The following is an 8,158-nucleotide window of genomic DNA, read 5'->3' as shown; positions in this document are numbered from 1 at the left end:
CAAATAGTCTAATTTAACCTGACATGGATTTAAGGATTTGGGTAGATTTTCTTATATGAAATAAGAGGAATGTATTCCCTACAGCTTACCATGTAGTTTGAATACGGGGTTGTACTGCTGTGATATGTGAAGCTACACTTCAGTCTCATCTAAGATTTTGCTATGCTACAGCCATAATGTTTTAGTGTTTGAGGGAAATTATTACTTTATGGGCATCTCTGCATGTTACTTGTATATGGTGGAATGGAGGAGCAGTGTGTATCCCCGCTGAAACCCTGACCACCCTAGAGCAAGTAAAGATGCCTGAGAGCAAAAAGGAGCTCCAGTACACTTTAAGTGTATTGGTTTTTTGGAGAAAACATGTTCCAGACTTCTCCATTATTGCTCGCCCCGTGTATGATCTAACATGGAAAAGAGCAGCTTGGGAACGGACCCCCAGGCATGAAGAAGCACTAAAACTACTAATCTTTGAAACCAGTGTGCATCAAACTTTGGGGCCAATACATCCCACAGACCCCCTCCAAATTGAATGGGAATTTGCAATCCGTGGCTTGTCCATACACAGGTGGCAGTGAGGACCTGAGGATCTCGCCCCATTGGGTTTTATTGTCTCAGCTTTAAAGATGCTGAAAAGCAATTTCCTGTGTGGGAAAAAGGCCTATTTGTGATCAGCTTAGACCTGCAAGAAGCAGAAAAAACAATTCAACACCAATCAATCATTCTACGAGGGTCTTTTAAGGATTTTAAAACCAGTGCTGTCTGGAACTCCTCCCCTTGCAGGGGTAGCTCAGAGGGAAATGGTCTGGAAATGGTGTGACAAATTGAGCATTATTGTCACTCTCACCAAGTAACTGAGGGAGCGCCAAAAATAGTCCAAATACAAGAACAATCTGCCAAACAACCTGACCTGGACCCTCCTCCTTCCTGTATAAAACCTGCAAACCCTTTTGAATCCCACTTAAAGAATGTTTGGTTTACAGATGCGTCTGCTAGATGAGAGGGAAAGGTGTGGAAGTATCGAGCAGTTGCTCTACATGCTGATTTGGGGGACAGGATGGTAACAGAAGGGGAAGGGAGTGCCCAGGTAGGAGAGTTAATAGCAGTATGGAGTGTATTTACCAAGGAATCAGACATTGAGGAAGATGTGTACATTTACACAGACTCCTATGCAGTATTCAAAGGATGTACAGAGTGGCTCCCCTTTTGGGAAGTAGAGTGTCAGTGTAGCAACGAGAAAAATGGGAAGAAATCCTGAATATTGCCAAACAAAAAGCCTTCCTTGTGGAGTGGGTTGCTGCACACCAAACAGGGAACAATCCCATGTACCTGTTGAATAACCAAGTAGATTCACTGACATGATTAGCTAAGATAACAATAGGTGGAGAAGAAGAAAAGTGGGAACACCTGTTAGAGTGGTTACATGTAAAAAGGGGCCATTCAGGAAACAGAGATCTGTGGGGAAGTCAAACACCTGAGGAGTACAACATGTGGAAATTGGAACAAGCAACAAATGAAGAAACCTGTGAAACACCAGAAACAACTACCTTTTCTACCTCCCAATGAGCACAACAGCTGTGTGGACTTAGGGTTGAAGTTTGGGTTATATGAAGATGTGTTTTCTGTCCTCTGATGTACCCTTTTAATCGATTTTGTAAAAATCCCTCATGTTCTCTCTCCCTTATTTGTCCCCTTGTTGCTGATTGGTTCTCAGTTGGTGCCATGCATCATTCCCTTATTTGGGCATTCCATATATGGTTGTCTCCACCCAGTCGTAGTTGAAACCCTCCCCTTTTCCCTTGTATGTCCCTGTTTAGCATACTCCTCCCATGTTCTGCCCCTTCTTCCAGAGAGTTCCCTTTAAACCCTATATAAGTCTGTGCTCCCCTGTTAATAAAGGATCACTCTGTTCCACCCTAACTCTGTGGTCAGATCCTTTGTCGCCCGGGCTGCAACAGAGATCTATTTAAAGAAGCAGTCACTAGGGGGTGGCCAGTAACCAGGGAACTCTGCAACACAGTGATCTCTACTGAGAGATCATGATCCACTGAAGGATCCACCGCTGCACCTAAGAGATAACAAAGGTTTGTGGGATACCTGGCAGGTGGACTACATTGGTCCCTTCCAAATTTCTAATGGAAAACAATACATGTGGGAAACGACTGGATGGTAGGCCTTGAATTTGAGCAGCTGCAGCTGTGAAGTTGTAAAGAATGTAAACAATCCAGAATGAGAAAGCAGATAAGGAGAAAAACTGCTGTAAATAACAAGTGCTGTTTTTGAGATTTGCCAACATATGAAGAAGTGTTGACCACCTATCAAAAGATGAGTTTAGACACGTAAACAGAAGTACCAATAGTAGGTTGACATGTGTATGGCCTGATATATGTGTAAATGAAAGTACCAATAATAAGTTGACATGTGTGTTGTGTGGAGAGTATAAATATCTGTAGCCTGTTGCAATAAAGTGGCCAGTGGCCTTGGACCTTGTGCCTTATGCCGAGTGCCTTTCCCTGCTTAATTGCTGTCTGAGCGCATTCCTGTCTGCGGCAAATACATACTGGTTGGGGTTGGAGTAATATCAAGACTAACTCTGGCTGAAGCTGTGTGATGAGCTACAGGAGAAAATACTGTAAAAACCCTTAAGTTATGATTCGGTTGTCTCCCCAAACTGAAGTCTATCCAATCAGACAGTGGGAGCCATTTCACTGCCAGGGTGGTACAGGAATGGGCCCAGGAGGAAGGAATTCAGTGGACCTTCCAAACTCCATATTATCCACAAGCAAACGATATTGTGGAACGCACCAATGGGCTCCTAAAGCAAACTCTGGATGGGCCTCCAGAGTTTCTGATGCAGTAACCAAAACTAATAGTCAGTGGGGAATCAATGGTTGCCCCCAAATTACAGCAGTCTGCCCTGAACCTCCCGTTATTCTACCAGGCAAAAAGGAAGAAAAAAATCCTGTAAACCCACTCCATTACCCAGGTCAACCTGTATTAGTGAACCTACCCTCTGTGGGACAGGTGTCACTCACTCTAAAAACGCCAGTCACCCATTATGCATGGGTAGCAACTGATGCCCATGGAAAGGACCATCGAATAACACTCGATGGATCTTTCCTTCTTTTTAATAACCGGTCTGTAGTGGGACCAATCTTTTCTTTTCTTTTTATGGGAACCTACCAGAAGATGAGACCAAGCTGCATGCAACTAATGAGATTTTTTATTGTCTGTATTTTCATTTATTAATTTTGTGATCTATTCATGTTTCCAGTTTATTACTTCTGTGATTTATTTGTGTTTTCATTGCAAGTGATTTATTGACCAAATATTAGTCAAACCATTTTATGTATTGTTAGTTTAATTTTTACTAAGTTTGCCTTTTTATTGAAAAAAAATAATATGGGAAAAGTTTTTATTCTTATCTTATGCATGTATAATTTTGTCTCAACCAATTGAGAATCAGGAAACTCAACCAAATTTAGCCTGGGAGCTGGTACAAGGATTTATGCATATTTGGAATCATACGAATCAAGGGATATGTATCAACCTTCCCAGTTCTGCCTCTGAAGGCTTTAAATTTATGATGATTTGGCTAATTTTTTCAGAAATATTAACAAGTGAACTAAACAATCTTAACAAAACAAAAGAAAAAAATGAAAGATGTGAAGTCCCCCTTCCTAAATCAAAAGGGACAAGCAAGGACCACAAAGGGGACATGGATAGAATACAAGAAAGACTTTTACCTGATCCCACACAACCCTTCCTGGAACTGTTTATGAAACCAAACATGTTATTGATCATTAGACAGTACATTACAAAATGCTACTGCTATTCCCTGTACAATGGTATCATGGTGGGATCCTCCAAACAAAGGTAACTTTTTGAGCATGATTACAATACACCCTGGGAAACAGGATGGTGTATACAAGTCCCCAGTAGCCCAGGAACCCCATGCTGAATTAGCCACAGAAATTATGAGTGGGCCTGGTCACTGAAACAAATCCTTGACTCCACACCTCCCTTACAAGAGGCCTCCAAGGCCCACACAGGGGAAGTAATAGAATGGGAAGTAGAGAAATCAGACTGTAAGGACCGGCTGGTGAAACCACCTAATGGAGAGACAATGTGCTGGAAAATGAGTCGTCACAGAAATGTTATCTGAAATAAATTAGAGACTCACCTTTTGTAGTGGTCCTGTATAATGAACTGCACCACAGGAGCAGGTAAACCCATAGAAACCTGGTACCTCTCAGAGCTGAGAACTTTTATTCAGGACATGTACCTGTTAGGACTATCCCAACTATGGCTATCAAAACCGAGATGCCTGATGTCAGGGGTCTTATAAAAATTCAGAGACAGCACTACCCTGTGGTATTCCCATCACCCATGGCCCTGACTGAAAGAGGGTCCAGAATTCAAGTAAACAGACACAAAATATTCCCCTGGGTGACCTGTTCACAAGTCAAATATTTAGCTCCATGAGGAATGGTATGGGCATGTTCAGATGGGAAAATGTATTCCCACTTGAACGTGTATGAAATGGCTGGACTCCAATGCACTACTGGATTTCCTATCATGTATCCTAGGAGGATTTTTAACTTCTCCTCACCATGTAATAGGAAGCGCAGGGAAAGTAATGGACCCCAAGCTCAATGGGCTGTGCATGGAGTCCAAGTACCTGACTACTATACGTGGGGGATGAAAGTGTCTCTAATGTTAAAAAACATATGTACCCCATATGTTACCCTTAAGAGACACCAATTTATCTTGGAAAACATCACTTGGTCAGTACATGTCTTAAATAATTGGACTCGCTATGCCTTTGGGGAATTAAATACACAGGTACAACAGGTATCAAAGATGGCATTACAGAACCAGTTAGCTTTAGAAATTTTATTGTTAAAAGAACATGGTGTATGCGGAATGTTAAATTTGACTGCAGGAGAATGCTGTATCACCATTTATAATGCCACCACCTCTATAGAAGAAGCATGATGGAAAATGAAGATCACTGACCAGACTGGAGAACTCTTCCAAGCAATACAACTGAAAGACTGGTTTAATGGATGGAACCCAAGTTCTTGGCTACAATCCATTTTGGTATCTCTGAGACTCACTGGGTGGGAAACATGGTTAGCAAAAATAGGAATGTCATTGTTTATTGGTTTTATACTTTTACTGATTGGTATAGCCATTGTCCATTGTATGATCATCTGTACTATCTCTCCCTGTTCCTCTTTCTTTTCTCCTTCTGTCCACTATGTGAAAGTCACCACCCTTGAAGAAGATTTGGAGAGAGCAATGGAAGAAAAATTTATGTTTTAAGTCATAGGGTGGTATGAGGAATTGGATTTTTTAATTGCCTTAAAACATTTTTACTGGAGCGAGCTGTGCAATCCTCCTGCCCAGGGGATTGAAGATAAGGCTGAAGGGAGCAAGCCATAGCCCACAAACTGTTAGATTTGTAGAGGCCCTAGGGGCAAATCTTTATGTGTGTGATGCTTATCTCCTATGAGCCAGGCCATGTCAAAGGAGGCCCAGTGTGCACATACCCACCACTACCCCAGAGAAGGCCTCTTAGCAGGGGTGCCTCTGAAGCACCCCCCAAGCCTAAATGACTATACAAAACCTATCACCTCCAGCCTCTGAAAAACAGTATGACTGTGCAAAAACAGCACTCCCCACATGCAGGGGAAGCACCAGGTTTCTGAGGGTATATAAACCCATGGGACTTTATGTTTTGTGGGCTTTTCCCCACCACTCCCCGATGGATCAAGACATCAGCGACAAGAACCAAGTTCATTGAAGACCTTAGAGTGGTGACTATAAACTCTTACTTTTTCTCTCTTCCTTTCTCTCTTTTCCCTTTAACTCTCATTCTTTTCTCTCTTTTCCCTTACACGTTTTCTTGGGTGATATCTTTATACTTTTATATTGCCATATTACTATAGATCATCACAACCAAAATGGCTACATTTTCCTTTGCAACCAAATTGTTCTAAAATAAATCATATATATATATATATATCTGTAAACACTGATCATCTAGTATCAATTTACTTTAATTAACCCCAAGGGATTTATTAGAAAAAAACAAAAGTTACTGCTGCCTTGCGGGGTGGGCTGTAACAGGTGGGACCTTCAAACATTGGGATACACATTTAGCAAAGGCCAGCTGGTTATTCAACACCAGAGGATCTGCTGATTGGGCTGGCCCTGCCCAATCAAAACTTTTATGTACTGTAGAAAGGGATAAAGTTCCTGTAGTGCAACTAAAAATATGCTGGGAAAAACAGCCTGGGTTATTCCTGCATGTACATAGTTGCTGTCTGGGGTTAAACCACACCACCTCCTACACTGTTTCCTCTCCGCTGTATTGTATTTCCAGCAGACATCTGATAAGTTGAAGTCCCTTGCAAGAACAAATGCTAGAGCTTTTGAGACTTCTCCCAACTGCTTATAGAGTGGTAGTGTGCACTTCAGTAGTACCCAGAGTATCTTAAAATGTGTTCAGAGGTATTGCTATGTATTTCTGAAAAGAAAGTAGCTAACCAAGCTTTTCATGCATCTGCATTACAAATAAAGAAAGGTTTCCAGACATTTATTTCTGGAATTGTACACCAGGTATTAAAGTACAACAAATACAAAATAATGCTAAAAAAAAATAAAATCAGTGTTTATGTACAAATATTAAAACCAATGCAACAAGAGCAACTTCCTCTTGAACATCTGATATTAAAATCATGTCCCAATTGTCACAAAATTTGTTGTTATGCTCAAGGTACTTTGAATAACTGGAATCTGTTTTATTAAGAGGACTATAACCATACCTTCTGTATTTTACAATTGATAGTATTTTCCCTCTTCCAATGAAAAATAGGAATAAAAAAATAGTAACCTTGTCATTATTTTATAAATTACTGTACTTAGTTTCTCCATATGTAGACAATGTGCTTGTAGTGCTGGGCAAATAGTGTCCCCGTTGGTCAGTTTATACATTTAGTTTACATTCAAAGTTGAAATACTCACCTAAAGACTTTGGTTAAATTAAGTACTATCATTATATTCTACTTGAAGTTTTCATACATTTTTGATCCTCAGTTTTAAAAGTTAGAAACAGGAAACAATTACACAATTCATTGACCTAATAGTACACAATTAAGTACTTTGACCATGACAAGAGGAAAACTAAACCTTTAAAAACCTAACATGAGAAGATGACACACAAGTAACCAAAGTAAAAGTATTGCTATAATCACAGCACCGAGTTACACTTCTAAATGAATCAGCTATCCTCTTCAGATTTCCTGTACATTAAAAGGATACATTTACCAACACTGCAATCGTCCATTATGGATTTTTGGTTTGTTTGTATGAAGAAAAAGTATGGCAGAGGACAAAGAATTCATCACAGTTTGTTATAAGAATTGTGCTTCACCATCAAAGAACCAAGGCAATATAATTTCTTCATATGGTTGCAATTCAGTTATCTTCATGCTGACTTTCAAAATGCAATTCTTTTAATAAACAGTAACAAGTTCTCCATTTTAAATGTTTAAACTGAGAGAAAAATAATTAAGTCCAGCTTCTAAATGAAAAATTCAATAAATAGCTATTTTACATGGATAAAGTCATCATGGTACAAATTTATGAATGTCACATCAAGCATGCACAAAAGTGTTACTATACACACAAGTAGTCAGAAAATATTGAAATAGATATCTAAAAAGATATGAAGAATTAAATATTTACAAAATCTTGCAAATTATTGCCTCATTTTAACAAGGAATTAAAAGTAAACAATACCAGCTAGCTAGCCAACAAGCTAAATAAGATCAGCATTTAAAAATCTATTAGACTAGCTGGAATTAATTTTTCTCCCATAATTTTCTGAATTTTGGTCAAAAGTCTTTATTAAATAACTAAAGTGTCCATTCAACTTGCTGACAACCCAAACCTTAGACAAGTCTGTCTACATTAAGAGCCCAGCAATGCATAGATAAATTGAATATATTACTGCATCAGCTAATGAGAATGGATATGTTAATTTAAATGCAACTGTTATAAGCATTCAGTCATCTTTGTATAATGATTTTTATACAGACCAGCCACTCACTGTAAACCCATAAACTTGAATGTATAACAATGAAGGATTATG

The sequence above is a fragment of the Neopelma chrysocephalum genome, unplaced genomic scaffold, assembly GCF_003984885.1.
Source record: "Neopelma chrysocephalum unplaced genomic scaffold, ASM398488v2 Primary Assembly neopelma1_96887, whole genome shotgun sequence".
Lineage (NCBI taxonomy): Eukaryota > Metazoa > Chordata > Aves > Passeriformes > Pipridae > Neopelma > Neopelma chrysocephalum.
The sequence above is the reverse complement of the archived record's forward strand: the minus strand, read 5'-3'. Positions refer to the sequence as shown.